At 46.8% G+C, this 24,214-nt stretch overlaps 1 long non-coding RNA gene across 1 annotated transcript; it reads left to right on the plus strand.

Moving 5' to 3' along the window:
* Positions 1–35: 35 nt before the first annotated feature.
* On the plus strand, positions 36–15,261 carry LOC140213736 (uncharacterized). Its single transcript, XR_011890661.1, has 2 exons — positions 36–118; positions 15,109–15,261. It is a non-coding gene; the product is annotated as an uncharacterized lncRNA (long non-coding RNA).
* Positions 15,262–24,214: the final 8,953 nt, after the last annotated feature.

Consider the following 24,214-nt stretch of genomic DNA (forward strand, 5'->3'; position numbering starts at 1 on the left):
GGCCGCGTCTTTATAAGGTCGCTTATCTCGACTCCAGATGTCACTGGCGGAACACGCGGCATTGAAGAGCCGGGCGCCGGACGAGGGGCCGATAGCCAAGATGTACGGCACGACGAAGGTGAGAGAGCGACGAGCGCATCTTGTTTGTTTCGCGGATGACCGTCGAGCGCCTCCGCGACGAACGCCTCTACAACGTTATGACCGATATAACGAAGGAGTCAATTCTGTCCCGGTTCGATTGAGAGTGGTGCGGTTCGCAACCTTTATAACGAAGTCACCTTGTAGAACGAATGATTTCGTTATTGCGCTTCGTTGTAAAGGCGTTCGACTCTATATCCCAATGGATAAGCCTGAGATGGTGCCTGGTTTAGTTTGCGCGAAGGGCCGGATGGAATTGAAAAGTACTAGAAGGCGAGGAATGGGAGAATTGCCTTTCTTGTTCTAAAAAGGGGGGCAAAAATACCTAGCGGTTAGTAGTAGTGGTAGTTATATGTTAGTAGTTCGTTGTAGTAGTGGTAGTAGTAATATTAGTATTGTAGTATTAGTGGTGATAGTAGTAGTAGCACACAGGTATTTGGTAGTAGTATTAGTAGTGGTTGTGGCATTTGCAGTGACAGTACAACGCAGTACCTTGTGAATACTCCTTATGTGTATTAGCAGGTACCTATTGGCATAAGATGCTACATCACATACTGAGACACCGTAAAGACTGAGTTATGCCGACTGAATTTGTCGATATTCATACCGGCATTATATGTATAGAAACAAAGTACTGAGTGCTGGTGTCAGTACAGCTAGCAGCAGAAAATAAATGAATAAATAAATAAAAATACCATATATACATGTATATATGTACAGTGACACAGAGAGAGAGACAAAGAGATAATTGTCTGAGAGCTGCAAGACTCTACTTCTCTTTCTCGAATTTCGCGCACCAAAGCACAGCGGAGTACGTCAGTGTGACGTCACGGATTTCACAGTGCCTCGCCGTGTTTACTTGGGCGTTTCGAATGCAGGAATAGTGAACTACAGTTTGCCACGTTTATTTATCATTCTTTTTATTATATCTTTTTGGTTTTCGAATGCACTGTGGTTCATTGTTTTAGAAAGGAACTCACAATCGGTCTCAATGGAAAATGAGCGAAATCTGTGATGTACCGCGGAGCTTTAGCGCAGCACTAAATATTGTGATAGCTTTCAATGCTGGGCACTTCGGGTGAAAGTGGCAATTTATTTTTCGTTTTACTTTTCTGTACACCAAGTTCGGTGTGGTTGACGTATGTTTGTAATTTGGAAACTAAGACGAGCTCGTCTGACACACTTGCGATTCTAAAACAGCTAAACAAGAAGGAACAGCAGACCGAAAAAGACACAGTCTCAGCGCTGTTATATGTGCTCATTGTACAAACGTAATCTGAGTGTCGAATAACCCATTTCTTTGTTGTGTCCTTAAATATCCGTGAAAGAACTCGCACATGACTGAAAAAAAAGTTCCGGGAAATCAGCAGACACTTATTTTGACGGGACGGAAGCAAGACGACGCATTTCTAAAAAGTAAGGCAAATCAAATCAGATTGAATAAAATCAATTTTTTGTTTCCCACTATAGTGCAGAATTTGCAGTGTCTAATGAATTCCCGGAAACTATAAGCCCGCCAACTCAGCTGAGAACCACCGGAATGTTACGGGGCTACACTACTGCGCAACAAATTCGGCACCGTCGGCGAGAATCGTTCGGTCACGACAAACTCTATGCACATTATACAACATTATAACTAATATATTGTGTACGAACATGGTCCACGCGGACACACAATACGGAAGCTGTTTGCCCACTCGATTGGTCATCACTAAAATGGTGTAAATGATGAGCTTGTTTACTGCGAAGCGCTGCAGTGCAGTGTCTGCAATTTCGTTTATTTTTAGAAACATTGCTCCAAGCTTGGTGCACTGTAAACACAGGTGGTCACGTCAGTGTTGGTTTGCAAAGACGCACGGATTGGTTTGTGCATTCGCTGTGGCCATTACACTACGTTGCAGATAATACATATTGTATCATCCGTATATGCAATATACAAAGATATATATTACAGTGTAGATAATATTGCAGTAACTAAGTGTATTCTATTTCGCTGCTGGCGTAAATTTTCGGCAGCAACGGAATCACGCAACTGCCGAAAATTCACGCCAGCAGCGAAGTGGAATGAGATCGGTTCCTGCAATATTAGACCTGCGTTTGTCTGATTCAGCTCTGCGCCGCCATGGGGCTTCACCACACTGCCAGTTCCGCTTTCACCTCCACTCATCCGGTAAAACGCCCAGTCCGCTCGCGCTTACTCGAATACCGTGACACGCTAAAAATCTCTAATGTTAAGTAGCAGCGCAGCGTCTCCCCTAATTTATGTGATCCTCCCTTTCTTTGGACGCTCACCAAGTCCAATGGCTTTCCTTCGGTCTCGTCTCGTCGACCACCTAGGCGTAACCCCTGGCACGCCCACTGGCACGCTTCTCATTAGGCCAACGTTCTGAGACGATCACACGCAACGCTATACCTTGCTTCTGTTGGTTTTTCTGTCCTCCTCATGTCAATTGAAACACCAGCCCTTTCTGAAGCGGCAAGGCCTGAATTATGGGAGGGATCATTAGACTCTCTCCCTCTCTCTCGCTCTCTGTCACACACTCTGGTTTATGCCCGTTTGCTAGCAGTATGCGGCGTTCGTAGTTTTCGACCTGCGGTCGTACCGATGACCTGCGCCACTATCTTTATGGGGTAATGCCGACCCTGCGGGCCTCAGTCATAAATGTATACTGCGCATTGCAAAAATTTGGAAGACGCTTAAGCCTCGCCCTTTGAGAGTGGAAAGCGATAGCATTCAAAGACTACTGGCTGCTTCTCACGCTTTTCGGCAACTGCAGCTTATGTAAATGTAACGTTTACAGGGGAACGCTGGCGGCGAGCGCTATGCACGAACGCAAGCTTTCTGTTAGAAACGCGGCCTTTTGCGTGGGTCGATCTCTCGTTATTGGTGCGCACTTTTAACATTTCAGACCGAGAAGATATAACATAATAGATGTGCGCTGTCAGTGTTCTTTATCCATTACATTTGTTTGAGGGCTGCCGTTCTCAAAATTAAATCTCCGAGCAATAAACTTGCAATGAATGAGAGACAAGGTAGGAGCAACTTTGGTGATAAAGGAGGGGTTGGGTACGAGTGGTTCGGAATGATTTTCACCGGGAAGACTGTCGATGCTGGACGCGGGATGCGGACGCCGGATTTTCTGCGACCGCGGGGCATTTAACGTCATCGCGTTGAAACAAAATGGACATTCCAGTCACTAAGCGCCTGTCTTTCATTCCGCGTCTAACGCTCGTGAGATATTGCTGCACGTGGGAGGCAGGTCGACACACAGACAGAGTGATTATTTTTATTTAAAGATATTGCTGTCTATAAGCTGAGAGACCACAGGAGGATATTTATGTTTTAGTGTCAATTCTATATTTGTTTACAAACACACGTGCGCAATAGCCCATATATATATATATATATATATATATATATAGCTTTGCTAGACAGTCAACGTGGACAAGAGAGAGATGATTGCCCGTCTTACGCAGTACGCAGCACCACAAATAATTTGCAAATTACATTCAAAATTTTGTTTATTGGATACCCCTAACTTTCGTGCAATAGAGTGTATATCGGTCAGATAGGCCGATACGTTTATGAGATCCTAAAGGAGTCGGAGTATTATTTTTTTCTTTTTCTCGAAATGACACAATTCTGCTAAAATTCAATTGAATTAAATAACTTTGGGCACGTCTTCTCTCAATAGACGCTTCAAATATGAATCGGTATGCCACAATGTGTTCCCGTTTCGGTGGTGCATGTCCGAGACGCTTTCAAATTACCTTTCATGTCGGCAAATTGCACCATGTCGGGCTATTCGGCGAATCAGAGAAACCGCAATGGCCCCCTGGGCCAATTGGAACTCGCAAGATGGAGAATTAGACGATATCGTCAATGTCTAGAATATGACCCGGAGCTGAAATTATATAAATCCTATAAAAAATGTATTTTGAGATATCTAGAGTAAGAAATGCACATATTGCGCCAGAAGTAGTATTACACGAACGTCATACACGACCTCGAAGATATGCGCTTGCAGACTCCGACGTCTTGGTTTTTTATTTTTATGCGCGGTACTTATCTGCGACAGATAGTGGCAGTGTCCACACGACCTAGTAAAGATAGCGACACATGTCCCCCTTATACAATTGTGTTTCCCCGGCGACGAAAAGAGCAATGCGTGATCAAACATATATGAAGGAGACTGTGCACTTTATTGTAGATAAATTTGGCTGCTTATACAGTGAGCTTCGTTTCTTATTCTACCACTTTTAATATATTCATTGGATATCGCTGGCATGTTATAACTCAGGTCTCGCAATAAAGGTTACACTTTTTAATGTGCATTGTATATTGAAACACTATCGGCTCCTTTGCTTTACTGTTCAGCTGGAAAAAAAGAATTAATAAAAAATGTGGGAATTGATGATGCATTACACCAAGCAATCATATAGGCGAACTTTTTGAGAGACTCGTTTCACTTGCTCGCAACTAAATCGCATATTCTCGAAAAAAAAAAAAAAAAACTCCGCTCGATGGTCTACGTCAACTCCCAGTTGACTCGGATGATGATGATGACAATGACAATGACGATGATGCGATAAAAACATCACCTCTAGAACGGGTCGGCAGTAAGGGCCGTCAAGCTCGCTATTCCAGACATTCCCGAGATATCCGACATTCGGTGAGCAGGCTTTTCCACAAAGCAAACTTGGCACCATCAAGATGTCCGCGTCGCAATTAACATCACTGTTAAGCTTGAGACACGCGTTTTCAGAGGTTGGACGGTGCGGGCGAGGAGAGGGAGAGAGAAACAACTTTTATCGAGTCCTTGATGGGGTCAAAGGCGCCCAGAGGGTGTGCCATCGTGGTAGGGTCAAACTAGGCATGTGGAAATGCCTGCTTACAGAATTTCGCAGATCCCCTGTTGGAGCTTTAAATGTCTCTATAATCTAGGCTGCATTACCAACTGTAGGAGGCTGACTTTACTGCGTCTCCTCCTTCCCACGGTGCTAGCAATCTTCCAGCCTTGCTGCGCACCTCGAATGTGTGCCCGTATGCAATACTGTCGAGTGCAGTTTTCTGCATAGAGGTGCTGAAGAGGCCGAGAGGTCGCGTGCGCCGCTTCCGGCCACAAACGTGTCGAAATGTGGGCGCTGGACTCTGCACCACGATAATGACCTGCGCGTTCTGCATTGATAGCGCTTGAGTTTTCGCAGCAACGCAATGACCACTACTGCGCTGGGACACCTTTCCTACTCGCCGGATTTAGCGCCCTGCGTCATTTATTTTTTCGTTACCCTAATGGCAAACTGCTGCACCAGTTGCGACAATTGAATGACGTGAGGACAATTTAAAACGGAATGACGTCGCTGCTGAAGCACTTAACAGAAGAGGATTTCCAAGGATGTTTCAAACAATGAAAAAAGAATACAGGTAGAACCAAGGGATTGCGTCGAATGGGGAATATTTTAAAGGTAACCTAATTGATGCATCTGAAAGCTTGCGAGAGAAATTTTATTAAACGCGCTGCATAAAATCTTGTTTAGACCTCGTATATATCTCTTCAGTTCCCACTTCGTATGCGTATAACGTATGCGCATAACGTATAACGTATGCGTAACGTATGTGTATGTGTAACGCATAACCTATGCGTAAACCTCGTATGCGTAAAGGATACAAGATGGTAGCGCTGTAGTACAAGGCGTCGCAAGCGTCGCAATGAGCGCGGCTGCCGCGGTCAGTGCATCCGTTTCAAGCACGAAATGCTTTTAGGTCCAGTTGTTGGCGACGTTCATGTAACCTTGAACGAAAAGCCCGAGCAGTTATCCGGCCACTCAAACGAGAACACCTGGGCAAGTTGCGAGAACAAAACGTGATCATCCGGGCAACCAGTCAAAATTTAATAAAATGCGGTCTCTGGCCCTCAACCCTTTGTACAGGACCGCATTACACACGCTAGGTGCTATCCAAACAAGTTACAAAAAATATTGCTTCTAAGTTCTCCCTAATGTTTGTTCACAATATCACTCAAGCTGCAACTTCTACACTCTATGCCATGCATAGCAGTCAACTCTGTGGAGGCTAGAGGGACCTCTTGCAGTGGCCTCCTTCGCGCTTGGATATAGTCCGATGTTTCTTGACTGCAATTGTGCGCAACAGTTTTTTGTATAGGCTCTGTATTGAATAAAACAAGCTTTAATCTTTATAAAGAAACGCACTGTGGTATATGGCTGCTAATTCGTTGGTTCATGTAATCTTATTTTTGTTGTTTCTTTAGTTTTTTTTAAACTTGCAACCCGTCCCGAGGTGTCTCATGTGCATGCTCCCACGAGCTAACGCTGTTGGTTCCCAGCGAAGCATTGACGGACCGTGCGGAGTGATAACTCTTCTTGACCGAAATTCTTGCGTAGCTTCCATAACTTTGACTGAAATGCACGGAACGGAATACAGCACACCGGCGGCGAATACCATCGCCACCCGAAACGGCTGTTGGAATGAGCCCATAACAGCTTACGCTGTAATGCATAGATAGATACACAGATACACATTACAAGCTTGGTGAAGTACTCTAGTTAGGATATCGCATTAAAATCAATAAATGTTTCATCATCGCTTCTCCGGCGCACGGCCTATCCCGCGCCTTCTTCCTAAGCAGCCTCCAAATTTTTTTTCCCTCGAAGCCGTGTAGGAAACTGGCGTGCCAAAAGGTGCTGTTTGTATGAGGCGGGATGAACGCGCCAACTGTCTCAAAGCAGTAGCTGCCACTAGAGGCAGAGAGCGGAGAGGTTGAAAATTGTTAAAGCATCTCATGCCTTCGTCTGTGTGTGACTTCATGAACCTCGGTTCGAATCCCAGCACTGGGCAAATCTTGTTAACGTCCCCTTAGGTCACAATCGAACTTGATGGATTGCCAATAAATGCGTCAAAGCTGCATAATTTTGTTGCACGACACTGCACATTTCACTGTGGTAAAGTAGAGGTTATAGGTTGACGCTTTGCACACTTTCTATAGCCGGTATGCGCAATTACCGAGTCATTAAATACGGATTTAGTGCTCAACCACTTGTGTCATAACTTTAGGTCAAAGAATTACTGAAAGCAACAACCATACAGGTTGAGCGCGCGTGATCCTTTATAGCTTACGAACTAAACTACTTCCGCTTCAACGTTGTGTTGCACTTCTCTATTCGTGTTATGTGATTTGTTTTTGCACCGGCTACCATCATTAGTAACGAAACGACTAATTAATGCGCCTTATGAACCATACACGCTCCACCAAACTTGCGATCACGCTGCGAAGCAGTTGCGATCGCAGCTCTGGGTGATGAACAGAGATCACAAGAGACTTACGGTTGCGCCATCTGAAACACCCTGCTAAATTGGTGGGTAACATAGGGAATAGTGAGTTACAGGGCTTAGTAATTATGTACGACACTGTAGCTGCCACTGATTTCATTGCACAGTTATAATGTAGACTGATAAATTTTACGGAGTCCGCAAGAAAGCTCACGTAGGCGAGCTTGACACACGGGGCGTGTTTCTCATAACTGAGAACAACCGGAATAGTTAGCTGCAGTTGAGAACGGGACAAAATGTTTGTTTCATTGGCGAGCTTGGGTGCCGAAAACGTTAGAACGGAAGTTTTCTGGGACCATGTACAGTCAACAGCAAAAGTTTACGGGATGCGGTTTCCTCTTCAAATGTGAGTTCCTGCACTGTTAACGTATGACACTTCGTATTTAATGAATCACTGTGCAGGTGGCGAAGGGTACTACATGTTGGAACATTTAATTCGAGGCTGTGTGACCATGCTTCGCGAGAATTCAGCTTCTTGGCAGATCATGCGTCCCGTAAACTATTGCGGTTGACTGTACACTAATGCCACAGCACGCAGGTTGGTATAGGCCACTTGCTATTCAATAACTGCACGATAGAACCCACGGCAGGTGCGCAAGGATCGGTGTGTGCCCGCGCACATTGAAACGAGGGCTTGGAGGGGCCATTGAACCGCAGTGCATGGTTCAAAGCACCTGGTATCATCCTGCACGGAAAAATAATTTTTTTTCGCACATGTTTATACGAGTGTCGCGAGAGTGGTAAAAAGCGTACAATTAGGCGCACAGCGAGTCGTAGTGAAACCGGCACATGTTAAGGAAATAAACTAGTGCACATTTAGCAGCCATCCCCAAGTCGTGAGCGATAGTTCACTGGCATCCAGAAATGGAAAATTGTGCAAATAACTTCAACAGATGCATGTAAACGTTACAGGGAGCATTCACGTGGTGTCACTTACACCAGATCGTTGTTCTATTAACAGCTTCAACTGTGCTGATCTAAATAAGCGAATCGAGATAGCGTGCAGCTTTTCACCGCGCTGGCTATACAACAACGAGGCCGCGTCGATGACGTGAATGCATAACCTCATTTGACGTCACACGCACCATATTGTTTTCCTAATCAAAGCTTATGGAGATAAGTGAATCGAGATAACGTGTGGCTTCTCACCGTGCCGGCTGTACCGCAACAAAGTCCCTGTGATACCCCCAATGTATAACTTTCATGCAATGTCATGTACGCCATACTGTTGTCCTACTCAGACACGGCTCTGCTGAACTGCGGCGACGATACTGCGCATGCGCACACTTAGACGAAGGGGTCTGAGCATGCGCAGTACCGTGGCCCTTAGTTCTCGCGTACGCAAGCCGTTTGCGTTCCCTAACCTGAAGCTCTCTATTAGCACGGGCGCACCCAAATCTCGGAGCTCATGCTTGAATCCTGGTGATCGAACTTTGTGCGCAGTAGGGGACGCTCATGGTCATAGCGGGGACAGACGTAGAGATGTTGCATAACGAAGCAACTTGAAATCGAGCCAACGACCGCGCAATGAGTGATGTAACAGGAAATGATAGGCGGTATGTTAAGATACATGAATACGGTGGTGCAGATTACAGGACAATCTTAATTGAGCTGTCTTTTTTTTTATTGATATAATAGGCGGTGTCCGAATTCATTGCCCCAGCGAAGACTATCTCAGGATAACAGAGCCAGATCTGGAAGGCTATGCTTTTGCTGGCTGCATTTGCCGATAGCGATTCGGGAGCCGCAAACACGCCATATGCTCCTTTTAAACGTCATATTTTTAGAGCACCCGTAGAACAGATATGTTGGTGTGCTTTGGAAATGTTTTATACCTATCATGCTATGCACTCTGATACTCTCTTACGCGCAGCAGGTAGTAAATCTAGCATACTGTACATTTACGACACACCCTTCTAAATGCTGTACATAGATAAGAGACCCATATACTGCATACGTACATAACACGCACTCTTCTAGATAAGAGGAAATACAGCACAACATTCTGAAGAAACTTTCAACAGTGCAAAGAAGAAACAGCGCTCTATACTACTCAGCAGGAGGACAGTGAAGATGGAGCAGGCATACGAACAAGACTTTTAGTTAAGAAAAAAAAACGTGTTCTGTATGTAGATCCGTTGAGATTAGGAGAAAGAAGCTAGAGGGCACGTAATGCGCACTTGCGGAGGTTACCAGCGGTCTTGTACACGTAATCGAAAATTGGCAGGTTCGCCCGGAGGGTGAAGCAGGGACTGCGACAGTAATGTTTCCCGCTCATTTTTACCAAGGTTTGCCGTTGCACTGGAACTACTCGAACGGTGTTCTAAGTATGCGTGGTTCCGGCTAACGTAGACACGACATAACTGGGCGCAGCGACGTTTCTGGCACGCTTAAAAGCAGTAGTGGATGACACAGGCCAGACCTCGATCCATTTCGAGAACACGTCGACGACTAACAACGCCTGGCAGCTTTTTACAGCATAGTCGACGTGTACGCGTTGCCAGGGTTTTGTGGGATAATTCCATGGCTCCAAGGGAACCAGTCAAGCCGCGCCTTACACTCCCGACACTGTCGAACGTAGCTCTCAATCGAAAGGTCGAGACCCAGCCACCACACAAAGCTTCTTGCTAGCGCTTTCATGCGGCTAGCTTCCGGGTGGTCTTCATGCAATTGATGCAAGACCAGTAGCCGAAACTTATCAGGTATGATCAACCTTGATCCCTATGTTATGCATTCTTGCTCTAAAGATAGCTCATAGCGACGCGAATAAAATGGTCTCAACTCTTCGGAGCGCTGCGAAGGCCAGCCATTTAGAATGAAGTGCGTGATGCGAGACAAGGTGGGATCACGTCTGGTAGCTTTAGCCACGTCATCCGATTTTGGTGGCATGCTGTCAAATAGAAAGAGACACTCGGGAGATTCGTCGGCAGCTACAATAGTCCGTGGTAGCCTGGACCGAGCATCAGCCACTTAAATGTTTCTTCCTTTCCGATATCTTAGTTTATACATGTGCGCTGCCAACGTAATTGCCCACCCTTGCATTCGAGCTAGAGCAAGTGTAGGCACAGATTTGTCTTGGCCTAAATATTCCGAGCAGTGGCTGATGGTCTGTGCAAAGAGTGAACCCTCTTCCATACAAGTAGCGGTGAAAATTTTTTTTAACCCAAACATCAGTGGTAATGCTTCCCGGTCACCATGAGCATAGTTGACAGCTGGTGTACGTGTTCTAGACGCAAACGGCACTGGCCTCTCTTGTCCCTCTGCGGTCTCATGAAAAACAGCACCCAACCCATACGACGAAGCATCACACGACAGAGCAATTGGTTTCGCTACATCGTAAAAAGTGAGCACAGTACTCTTGAAAAGCAACTGCTTCGTTGCAACAAAAATTTCGCTACAGTCCCGTGTCCACAACCACTTTTCGCCCTTGCGCAACAGACGATACAACGGTCTTGCCATGCAGGCAATGTTGCTTAAAAACTTTGCGTAAAAGTTTAACATGCCTGGATAAGCCTTTAGCTCCGTTTGGCACGTGGGGTCTGGCGCTTCCGTGACCGCCTTTATCTTTGCGGTGGGATAGATACCGTCAGCGCACACAGTGTGACCTAGATAAGTCAGTGTTCTGAATAAAAAAAACGAGTTTTCTTCTTTGAGTCACGTTGTAATCATTAAGCTGCCGCAAGACTAGTTCCAACGTCTTTTGGCAGTCTGTGAAGTTCCCCCGACACAATGACGTCGTCTATGTAACATCCCACGTGCGGTATGCCCTTGAGCACCGCATCCATGAATGACAGAAAAATGGCTGGCGCGCTGGCTGCACCAAACGGCAAGCGCTGGGATTCGAAAAGTCCCATGTGCGTATTAATGGTTAGCAGTGGTCGGGACTCGGTAGTAAGTGGAAGCTGCTCATACGCGGCTGAAAGATCCAACACAGAAAACTCCTTGCTACCCGCTATGGCAGCGTACAAATCTGGTTAACCTCCCTGCCTTTCCTTCACTATTTCCTTTGTTCCTTCCTTCCGGTCGAGGCCATGGGTAGTAGTCGGTCTTTAGCACGAGATTAATTGTCACTTTGTAGTCCCCGCACAATCTTAGCGAGCCATCTTTCTTCTGAATCACCACCGGCGTTGCCCAATCGCTTTGATTCACGCGGCGTGTAACTCCGCTTTTTTGCAGCTTTTCCAGCTCCTTTTCTATGTTATCTCGTAGCGCATATGGAACATATGCGCTACGAGTAGGCACTGCCATATGTTTCTGGCAGTGCCAAAGACTGGCGTACAGTTCCGATTTAGAACTATTTTTGCTTCGTAGTTCTTCACTACTCCGGGTTGCCTAGAAAACACCACTGGGAACTTGTTTCACTGCTTCCACTTTGCTAGCGTCGCTTCTATTTACAGACAACACTTTTGCAGTCAAGCCCAAGCCTCTCGAGCCAATTCCGCCCCATCAGCAGTGGGAGCTGTTTGCCGTGATCGGCGACAATGATAACTAGCAGTCGCAAAGACTGGTTTCTGGTCGCAACGAAAACGTTGCATTGCCCCTTCACGGGAACGGGTTCCCCAGTGTATGTTCTTAGGGTGACTCGCGATGGCTCGCACTTGACATGAGGAAATCCGTTCAGCCTAACACTCAGGAATTAAGATTACAGCAGCTCCCGCATCCATCTGCATGCAGATGTCTTTCCCTTCTTCGTTTACTTGAACTTCGTATCCAGAATGGACTGTATTAATAACATGGTACACCTCTAATTCAGAGTCACTATCAGAGCAGTCCCCGTTCGCAGTCGTTAGTTCTCTGCGCTTACTGGGACACATCTGTAAATGGCCAATTTGTGAACAGCTGTGACACTGGAGATTCTTATACGAGCAAACACTATAGCGCCATGCGCCTTGCCACATCTTTCGCAGACTAGCTTGACGTCCTTGAACTTCCGAAGCTTCCATTTCTTTTCGGTTCCCTGTCCTCTTATCGCCATGACATGCAGCACCGCTTCCTTGCCTTCTGCATGCAGTAACACTGTTTGTCGCACAGCCTGCTCCCGGTCCAAGGTTCTCTTGCACGCCTTATCACAGGTTAAATTTTCTTCAGCAAACAATGCTAGTTGCGTTTCTCGCAGCGAGTCTTGCAGGAACAAACCGAAATCGCACTTCCTTGCTAAATGCTTTAAGGCCACTATGAAGTCCTCGACGCTTCCTTGTTCCTCTTGTGCTCGCCTGTTCAATTTCAAACGTTCGGCGATGACTGAACAGCTTGGGCTAAAGTGCTTCTTATACAGCACTGTCACCTCTTCAAAGGATTTGTCCCCAGGAACGGCAGATACTACCAAACGTTTGAGCATTTCGTACGTTCGGGGTCCTATCATGCTCAAGAATACGGCCAGCTTCTTTTCCTCTTTGACATAGTTTGCTGTGACGAAATGCTCAAAGCGTTCTAAACAGGATTCAAAATTCTGATCCTTCTCGTCGTACTCGTCTAGCTTCCCTAGTCGCGCCATTTCCAATGAGGTGACTGTATACTTATCGGTTCGCTCTCCCGTTGACTGCGTTGACTCGTTGCTGTGGTACCGACGATTTCACCCGTGCCGGGCCATGGCTGCCGCCGCTTTCCTTCCCGTGGCTGTCTACCACCTATGATACTGCTTCCGTACTGAGCTAGTGGAAGCGGGCACGTCCCATCCTCGTCGCCAGTGCAATAAAGCGGGCAGGGAGCATTCCAACAAGCAAAAGGATGATCATTTATTTCACAGTGCACTTATATAGACAAGCGGTCATGTGATCCGTACAAAAGCAATGCTCGCACTGGCTGCGCAGTGATATGCGACGTCACGCTATAACACTGCGCCAGTAAAATTACTGGCGGTTTGATAGCAGTTTGAGCACTGCTGCCGTTTTGAGCTCGTAATATTGAATAGTCTGGAAGATTTAGGTTAGGAAGGCATGCTCCCCTGAATGTTACTTTTTGTGACTGTTGCTTGCGGGCTGCCATCCTCAAGATCTTGAGAAATGAATTGGTCAAGCACGCGAGACTTGGAATCAGCAGTTTTTTTTTTACCGATTGAATAGAGTAGCAACATAATCGGCACATGCGACACGCATAAGCGTATGCCATACGCCTACGTAAATGTATGCGGAGCCTCACAGCGACTCCGAACACAGAAGGCCGAAATTTGCCAGGAGTATCCATATACGTCGTGATTGTTATCGCAATGATATGACGGGTACTAAGCGAAGTGAAACACAGTTTAGCACTGCACGTGAGTTGACGGAGGAGGGTGAGATCGGGAAATGAGCACGCACAGCTGACGGGGGAGTCGGCAGACGGAAGGGAGGGGCAAATGTAGACGGCCGGAAGACGTCGGAATGTAGACGGCCTGAAGAGTGGGCCTGAAAACGAAGCAACGGTGGTACACGAAGAGTTGCCCCATTTTTGAGTGACGCACTTCGCAGTAGAAAGAGAAAGACATTCGCAGCGGTGCCCGAATAGTGGGCTTTGGAAAAGCAGTACTCTTGCATTTTCCGTAGCTCTGTATACCTTCTTTTTCAAAGTTTGGCTGGTAGACCCATTTAAGCCTTTTCTTTTCTTTTTTCACCGCTGCGCTGGGTTATTGCTGCGTCGTGCACTGTGGTGCACACTGTGTGGGAATCGTTTACCGGACCGCATGCGAGGCAGCGCTGCTGTTTATCCAAGGTGCACGAAAGTGACTTTATTGACGAAAGTTTATCCAAGTGTACGAACGCCAGGACGTTACCGGCGCGGTTAGTTGGACCTTCGTATTTATTTTAAAGCCACGTTACGTGTTTCATAGCGCCTGGTTTATGTTCAAACGTGCGTTTAACATCAGCGTTCACAGATGGCGGTACCGTTCGGTTTCAGCGAAATCGACATTTTTCGAGTGACCTCGTCGTAAACGATGCACGCTCCAGCTTTACTGTGAAATAGTACGCGTACAGATAGTAACGCTCGCAAACGTAGCATTAAACCTGAACCCACCACAAATTGCTGCCTCAGTGTAAATTTGAGTGGAATTGGCATGCGCGCGTATCCACTATTATTTATGCAATACCGAGGACATTATTTTTGCTCGAAGTATCCACGCGAAGATTCTGGGAAATTACCCACTCACTGAGAATAGGGAGTCACGAGAAGGGCCAGAAATAGATGTGAGTTATTTGCTCTTTAACGTGAACAATGCGAGATGTAGATTTTGGTGAGAATCGCTTACTCCAGTTTAAAAAAAAAAAAAAAAAAAAAAACTTGGCAAGAATAGTGACGTGGAAAGACCACCGTAGGTCAATCCTGCCGTCGTAAACCGTGACGAAAACAGAGCACCATGGCCCGAAAGAAGTTTATAAAAGCGCCTATAGGCCACTTTGAGTACAGGATAGACCTGAACCCATTAAAGAAAAAGGAGAAACGAAACCGACCACCACTTCTAGCTCCTTACTTTTAACGTAATGCTTATCGCAGTCGTCGTCGTCATCATCATCATCATCATCATCATCATCATCATCACCTCAGGTTATGTCTCCGGCAGGGCGAAACCTTGTGCCAGTTATCTACATGCAATTAAATTTGTTTTACGTCAAATAATACTAACCTGTGCTTGCACATTTCCTAACTAGGTTACGTACCCTGAGGGACCTTTTGAGAAGCATGCAGCGCCACGCTTTGCCCTGGTGGCATCTTTTGGCGATAGGGTGTGCAATGGAGCTGCCGGCAATGCTATTTTGTAGGCGTCGTGCGAGTTTTTCATATCAAAATTTTTTTGTTACTTATATTTCGTGGTTGTCGGTTGCGAGCTGCTAGTTCGCCTACTGAGGAACATTCGCCAAGTATTTTACGATTATTTTACTGCCTTAATCATGCCGCAGACAGAGCAAAAAGGTCGGAAGTGAAGGTGCTGTGTACACGGCGAAACATCTTCGATAGACAACATCAACAAGAGCTGAAAAAAAAAAAAAAAAACGCCACAAGGGGTTTGTTTAGCTTCGCCGCAGCACCGCGGAACGATGTGGTGAAGTGCACACTGTGTACTGTTGGGGGAAAATGAGAATCTCGGACAGCCGATCTCGCGAAAGCCCCTGGCAAGCTCTGGTAGCCCCAATCCACGGACCGCACCTGAGATGCTGCGCCACCCGCTTTAACATAATCTCAAGGCTTCGAGACCTAGCTCCGTTGGCCGGTATTATTTTATCTGCACGTTCTTAATGATCTCACAGTAATACAAATAAGTTATGCGGCGAACCTTAACTCAACCATTATGGAACCCATACAATCGTAGAAAGAAAAAGATTTTGCGTTTATCGCAGTTACAGTTTTGCAGAAAGATACCATCTTATAGCCGGGATTGTTCAGTGAAACACTTTTCGATGTTCCTTGCCGAGTCTGTCGAAAAAAAAAACTGTTAATTTGTCTTCGTCTGCACCTCTCAGATGCACTTTTGAGGAATTATTGCGAAGTGAATCTCGAAGGCCATGCTCGGGCTTGGTGCAGGTGACTGAAGTGACAAAGGCGGCGTGCTTTAGACAATATTTAGACATATAAAACCATCTGCAATTACTTGTCAGGTTTGCTAAAAAAAACTGAATTTTTCTTTGTCTGTGCTCCTCGCAATTGGTAACGTCTGCAACCTGCCTGTAATGTCATTTCCGTCGTCTGCAGTGCGGCAGAAGAGAGCCTTCAAGATTCTATTCTAAACCTGGCTGTGAGGTGTATCTGAGAAGTGCAGACATCGTTCAAGTAACAATGATGTGTTACTTTGAACGATGCGAGTAAGGAAATGCGATCCTTCTGAAAAATTTTAGCAAGAACGGAGTCTACGGTAAGAGTAAAATGTCTCTTTCTACAACTTTAAGGGAAAAACACATGTCCCTGTATAAAACCATTGCCGACGGTACTACCGCTAAAGAAAAAGAAAGGGAGAAAATGCGGACTTACATGATTTTTTTTTAGTTTTGGATTGCAATGAGCGAATATTTGTACACATGGGAAAAATTCAAGAAGCTTGCGCAGCACTTGCTGACCTAAAGCAACAAGGAAATGTTTGATGTTGCTTGCGCCCGTCACAACGTCCATGCCAACACTCGGTGATAGCAGACGATAGCGGAGCCAACGCGCGGGTTCCTCAGCGGTCTGCCGCTAGGGGCCACCCGTGTCCTTCTGGAAAGGTTTATTCTCTGCAGCCCTCTGCAATTCCTCGGCTGCGATTTCCTGCCCTCGGAAGCGATTTTGTTATTCTAACAGACAGCCATGGTTATTGACTCCCCGCTATACATTGTCTTTGTTTTCCACTAAGTGATCGAGTACTGGCGTTGTTTCTAACCCGCGCCGCTGTCTGCCGCCTATGCTTATCTCACATTATTACCCTCGAGTAGTGCTCGCGTGCTCCATCGTTCGTGTACAATGCGTCCTCTATGGATATGAAAGAAGAAGAAGAAAAAAAAAAGAGCCTGTCCGCCGGGAGCGTTACCCATCGTTAGAGTAGCATTAGGGCCACACAAACGCGTAAACCGACACCGTCTTTCTTTGCTGTTCAGCGGATCACGCTGAAAGCGTACTGTAAGTACTGCGGCAGAGCATGCCCGACGGGAGTGCACCGATCCTCGCTCGGGATTTCCTGGCATCTGAACTGACGAGTTCGTCGGCGTTTACGGTAAGGTTCCGCTATCGGATAATAGAGAATTCTAGTGCGTCTGGTATTCCGGCAAGCGCGGGTGTTTTGCCGGATGAGCGGGGGCGTAAACGTGAGCGGCTAAATTGGCGGCGCCAGCTGGTGGTGCAAAGCTGAACCACACAAACACAGAGCCAATGACTATATTATGCCTAGCTGGGGTGTAAGTTTTCAAAAGCGGCTTAATTGTGAACCCAATTACGCCGCTGCCGAAAATTTGCACCAGCAGCCAAGCAGAATAAAGTGCGTTGCTGCAATTTTAGCTCTGTGTTTGGTTGAGCTCTATGCCACAAGACGGCTGCGCCACTCCGGCCGCTCACGTTTACGCCCCCGGCAATCCGCCCGAACCGCCCCCGTTTGCCGGAATAGCGGACACGCTAAAAGTCTCCAATGCCGCTCCCAGTTCGGAAGTGAGAAGGACACCGTGACGGGTGTTGCCAGCGTCATGCCTCAATGTGTAGTTAACTTTAGCTTGTGATACTAAGTTGCCTTCGTACTGGTTCCTGTAGCCTCTTGTCCGAAGCCTCGTTTGTGTCCTATGTGTCTCCGAGGTGTTTGACCGTGTCAGACCTTTCTTCTGATAGGAAGTTTCTCTTGCCGTCTGCACTGATTCGTGCCACCTTGTACCAACCCTTATGTGCGTCGCGTGTCAAATCACGCGAAATCGCGTGTAAGTGCGAAAAAACGCGCGAACCTGTGCGCAGAAATCTCGGAGGCCACAGTCGAGCGCATGCCCCGTTTCGCCGTCACGGCGCGCCGGAGGAACTGTGGTAGCTTCTAGAAGGCTCACATATGGTATCGACGAATCTCCAGCGTAGAATTGGAACTTCTAACTTCGCATAGTGCCGGTCCTTAGCTGAAGTCCCTGCGCGTGAGATTTTCTCTTGTTCAGGTAAAACAAATGTGTCGGTGAGCAGAGATTGAGGTTGCAGATATATCGGTGTCCCGACTTAGGCTCGAAGTGTTAGCTTCTCCTGAGTGGTGGCATCCGGGGGCGTAGTTTGATGCATGGCTTTCTCCAGTTGCCGTCATTAATGAGACAGAGGTATGTTCAAAACAGAAAGCGGTAATATAATGGGAACCTCACAACAACAAAGCAAACAGGTGTCAATTTGTAGCTGTGAACTTGTAAGACAAAAAAGTATGAAACTGACAGTCGCACAGAACTGGTGTAACAATGTAGAAGACTAACGATATGCAATCGCAGTATGAAATAAAGAACTATAATCACCGATGGAAACTAAATTTGTAGATTATAAGCGGGAAAAAATAATCTAAGAGTGCACATTCCACCGAATCAAAAAACGACATACGGCAAACCGGGAGCTTTAACAGTCCGTCCACACCATTGGGGTGGGTAAGTGATCCTCCAAATGGGCGCCTCGATGTTGGCAGCTGGCTTCCACGCGGCGGCAAGTTATTTGGCCTGGGGTTGGATCGGCATTCAGTGATCGTTCCCAGGGCAGACCTGGTAAAGTGTCGTATCGGCCCGCTTATATAAATACAAACCTCAAGAGGCGTCCGCATTCACCTCTACAGCCATCCTCGACGCTCACGTGAAGCTTACACGTGCGCAATGTTTCTTTTTGTTGTTGTTGTGATTCAGACTCTGGATGTACCAGCAGTCGCTTTCGCTGGCAGGCAGTTTAATCACACACACAGCACTGGCCACGGAGGGTAGTCAGCTTCTCATAGCCCTGGTGTGCTCTCACCGTGGTTCAGACTGTATTAGTGTTCACCGTCTCCGGCGACACAAGTTAATCACACACGTAACTGTGTCCGACGCAAATAGCTCAACGTGCTGTGGTTGAGCCAAAGATTACTGAAGCAGCGTTTGGGGCACGGGCTAGTTGGCATTCTATTGGAAACATCACTTAGAGCGCGCACATAGAGGGACAGCGCTTGTCTTCTTCGTTCTTTCTGTCCCTCTGTCTATGTACGCGCTATAAATGATGCTTGCCAAAGATTACGTTCGCTACCGCTTGTGCAAAAAGAAAGGGGGTACACGTAGGCTTGGGCCCCATTCTTGGAGGAGAGTTGCTTAGGAAGCGTGTATAGGCTTCGGATGCGGACAGGTAGAGGCTTGAAGAGACACTGGGACTCTTGTGGCAATCACCTCCTTCTTTTCCGCCTATTCTGGGCAAGTAAGTAAAACCAATCAAGAACTGAAATACGCTTGTAGTAAGGCTGCTGTAACGCAGATCCCGATGAATAAGAACAACGGTACGCGCCCTGCCACGAATGCAAGATACAATTAACAGTTTTTAAAACATTTGGCGGAGCCACGCTCAGACCACGGCTATGCAATGAGGCCTTCTCGTCTTCAGACAGTTTCAGCGCGTATTCGAAAGCTTCCGATGGCAGTCGCTTTTCTTAAGCAATTCACCGCAGCAATCATTGAGTTGACTTACTGAACTGCAGGGACCGTTTCGTCGGACAGGTGGCGTTGCATTCGCGGAAGTTTAAGATTGGAGGATGGAGCCTAATGAAGTTCCGACGTATACGAGATGGTAACTCAGTACGGTTGCAGCTTATTTTTTTTCCGTGGGAATGGGGGTGGGTGGAGGATGTGTGGGCCTTTGCTCAGCTGCAGAAGCCGTAACCTCTCGGTGTGTGACGCCTATAGGGTTTTCGAGGCTGTTTGAGCACAACGCGTACTTGAGAAACGTCAAGGACGTAACTTTGCTGCAGGCTTAGACGTAACTTTACGAACAGCTTCACTGTGCCCGGAGCGTTGTAGGCGATGAACACGGGCTTAGATTAAAAAAAGAAGCGCATAAATGCGACGTCGGATAAAGTGTGGATATGACTGCTCCGGCATCGGGGTGCGTGCACCGAGATACGGGGTCATTGGCCCTGCTCCGAGTTTTGTGTCCCAGTTTCGGGCAGATGCAAGGCGCGTTTCCGGAAGAAGGAGGGGCCGAGAGAGAGACAGAGAGAGACAGACAGCGAGAGAAGAAAACAGAAATCTTGGCGCGGAGTAACTCATCGTTCTTCTAAAGCAGCGACTTCGCGGGTGAGCGTCGCCTACTTACCCTTTCCACTGTGCCCCGTGCCGGCCCACACACGCGTACACGGGCATCCCGCTATGATAAATATTATTTAAGAAGACCTGTCAGGGCATACTACGCGGGGGCACGGAATAATTTGGGCTGCGCAGAAAATTGCGTTTGCAAACATTCATGCAAATAGACAGAGAGCGTAGGAAGGGAAAAAGCCAGGCTAGTAACCACCATCTTACGAGGCATTGTGCTTTAGAAAAAACAACAAACAAACAATAATAAGCGCAGAAGCCATCAAATATATATTTCAAAAGGCATTTTGTAATTAATGTAAGTGCGACGCGCTCTGTATTTTCACATGAAATATTACGGTATGCACGGGTACGACTAACTAACTACGATATAATACTACGAAAATGGACATTGACATTAGGAAATGTACACAACAAAAGTACCAAGCCTACACAATATACACAGGGCATACGAGCAAGGGAATGTATGACTTCCCCGAATATATATATAAGCGAGAAGGTATGTGGGTATGCAATGCTGGCGTCAATCAATAGTTTATATAGGAAATACGGAAGAACGAATGAAATGTATGGCTCGGAAACGGGCCATGCAGAATTTTGGCGAGGTGCTTCGGCAAGGCCTTCGTGAAGGCTTTTGATGCAGACAAGCCCTCTTGTCCAAACATTGACACCGAAACAAAGCAGCCCCTTGCCTCGCTCTTCCGTATCTACTTAAAAGCCTTTATCTTTCGAGTATCAGCTCTTGTACCCAAGAAATATAGGCAGTTGCGACATCGCTACGGCACTGTATCGATAGCTGCGAGGCAAGTCCCGGCGCTGAGGACAATGTTCGAGCCTGAGCACGTGGTGCCCTGAGGAAGTTGGTCACGTGGCGTATGGACACGTGCATTTGGGTTATCGTTTACTTAATGGCCTGACATCAGCTGTAGCCTGAACTGCAGAGTCAGGTTATTTGGAGCGTGGTGACCAGCAGCAAGAAAGTGATGAAGGGGTTTTGGGCAGTTTGTAACCTGTTCGTGGTACTTGCCAACAAGAGCGGAGCAGCTGAGAAGTGTTAATGGTACATGTTCACGGGAGACGAACTATTACTTGCTCATGACAGATGTTCATAGGCGAACAGGAATTTTAAACTATTACTGACAGATATACACAATCATGAAAGAGTAGGTCCATGTTCAGGATAGATGTCCATCACTTAGGAGTAGCTGTTGAACGTTAATTCTAAATATGTATGATTACTGAGGAGCTGTTGCATGTCCATGATGGCGGTCCATGGTAGATGTACAGGGTGATCGAGTAGTTGCGTGTCAATGGTAGATGTTAACGGGGGAAGATCAGTTAAGTGTTCATGGGAGATGTCCGCGGCGAACGAATGTTTACATATACATGGCAGGTGTCCATCGCTGAAGAGGAGCTGTCAAAATTTCGTGGCAGACAGACATGGTTATTTAGGAGTCGCATGCATATGGCATACGTCCATGGGACGAGTTAGTAATGTTGTTGGTGTCTTCAAAGACGAATGGTCACGTCCTCCTGAAATATTTTTATGGCGGAATATGACCTAATAACGTTACATGATATGTATCTTTGGCAAACGAGGCGTAGTTACGTTTCATTGTAGACGAACACAGCAGAAGAAGCGTGTTTACACCTTCGTGGTACTTGTTTCATTCAAAACAAATCGTTCCCGGCTAGGCGTAACGTTTTTCTGGAAAATCCATATTCCATAGCGTTAGAAGTGAGTAAAACAAAGCAGCGCATGCGACGTGCGCGCATGTTCGACGTAGTGGGAAACAGAAGCCAACATCTGCTCACCACTTCGCTTGTGGGTGCTGCCTGTTCACGTTGGAACACGGACATTTCAATAGCAACGAAAATTGTCCACGGTTCCAAAGTAAAAAGAAATGTGCTAAGATGCGCGGAAACTTCTCCCACTCGACCAAGACGCCTCTGACAGAAATGGCTAGTGGCTTTGCATTGACTGTTGTTTCATGCGATCCTCGTGCTTGAATGGTAGTGGTTCGCCAGAGAGAGAGAGAGAGAGAGAGAGAGAGCTAGAAAGCCAAAGGAAAGACAGGGAGGTTAACCAGTGACTATCTTTGGTTGGCTACCCTTACCAGGTGAGGGGGAAAGGAAACGAACACCAGTGCGCCTAGCGGCTAAGCAAACGACGCACCGAGTCTCCACACTGTGAGGTGTGCAATGTGACTGAGACTATAGGTCATGTGCTATGTGACTTCCCTAAGTACGTGGAAGAGCGTGAAAGGTTGGACAACGACCTTACGCGTTTCGACAGCGCACCGTTGTCGGAGGACGTTATTTTAGGCCCTTGGCCAGATGCTCAATCGAGTTTCAAGGCCATTCAGGCATTACTGAACTTTTTAAAAACTACGGGCCTGGATTGCAGACTTTGAGCATGCCAAATTGCTTGCGATATGTTCTACATCATCCTTCTATCGTCATCGTCACCCATCATGCACCTCTTCCCTCTTTCTTTCCCTCTTCCCCTTTCCCCAATGCCGAGTAGCTGGCTAGAGGAATATACCTCAGGCCGACCTCTCAGCATTTCGTATCATTAAACTTCTCTCTCTCTCTCCGCTAAACAGTAAACGTGTTGTCACGTTGCTGTGGATAAGACACTTTTCGCACGTTCGAACGATTTACCATAACAAAGTGGCCACAACCACATATCCGTTTCCAACATTTCACTGCGATAGCCATGACAGGCACACTCCTGGCGAATTTTAGCCGTCGCCGTCGCCGTGATGTTCCGTATATGTTAATGTATATGAATGCCGCATGTTTATCTTTGCCGTATGTGCAAGGTCTATGCTGTTACATTCTGCCGCGAAATTGCTCAGAGATGGCACCGTCGTTCTTACTCATAAATACATTATAATTTTTTTCGATTGAACTACGCAAACGAAAGTGACGAGATATTTCATTTACACAGTATGATTTTTATCTGAAATATTGTGACTCCGTCAAAAAATGCGAACCAATAATAATGCTCACAGTCTGAAAGTTGGGTAACTTAACTGACGCCATGCTTAACGGCCAGCGCAGTGGTACCTGCGCGATGCAACTGCACGCTGTACATGCCGCGTTCAAGCTTTCAAGGGTGTCAGAAATTTCGCGCTTCAGCGTATGTCGCATCGGTCTACAGTCACACCTGCGTATAGTTATAGAATACCGTCCGATGAGTTCAAGTGGAAAGTTAAAGCTTGCTATCACTGCCAGTGGTTCGCCATTCGCACGAAATTGCCGTTTTTTTTTTCATTTTAATCACAATCAAGTCAAACGTTACATGAACTGCGAAAACCCTAAGGGCAGAGTGAAGTCCACTGCGAAATAGAGATGGAAAATGCATTAATAAAAAAATCCTCAAATGAAAATTACTTCACGCCTCAATGGACCAATAATCTCGGGCCAAACTGCAAATGCGACCCTTTCCAGGGCTTGGGAATAGGACAGCTTAGGCCTAACTAAAGTGACTAAAAACGAGAAATTCAATTTGAGGCGAGAAGGAGTAAGAAGTCCTTCTCTGTACATCACTCTATTCGTTCTTTTCCTTCCATTCTTTTGTTGTTTTTAGCGTTGTACGAGCAACGCACTCTATGAATGGAAGTGTACTGAGAATGGACGTCGCACTTAAACTGACGTGGATCAAGTGAACGCACACACACACGCGCGCGCGGTCACGGCGTGTATATTCCAAGTCACGGGACACTCGCTGGGAGTCTGGCACAAAAAACAAACACAAAAAGAAACACAACGCGAAGGCGCCCATTCCACGACATCGCCGATAACAGGGCGCGCGCGCTGTCTTATATCACCCGAACCCGAGTCCCTCGCTTCGTACACTGCCTTGTTCGATTCCACGAAGTGGACGCTGCCGGGCCGAGCCCACACATTTGGGGACACTCCCCTCCTCAGGAACGCGCATGTGTGCGTGCATGCCCGTGTGTATGTTCGTCTGTGCGCGTGCGTAAGCATGTGTGTGCAAAGTGAGCTAGCGCGCGCC

The sequence above is a fragment of the Dermacentor andersoni genome, chromosome 10 (genome assembly GCF_023375885.2).
Source record: "Dermacentor andersoni chromosome 10, qqDerAnde1_hic_scaffold, whole genome shotgun sequence".
In the NCBI taxonomy this organism is placed as follows: Eukaryota; Metazoa; Arthropoda; class Arachnida; order Ixodida; family Ixodidae; genus Dermacentor; species Dermacentor andersoni.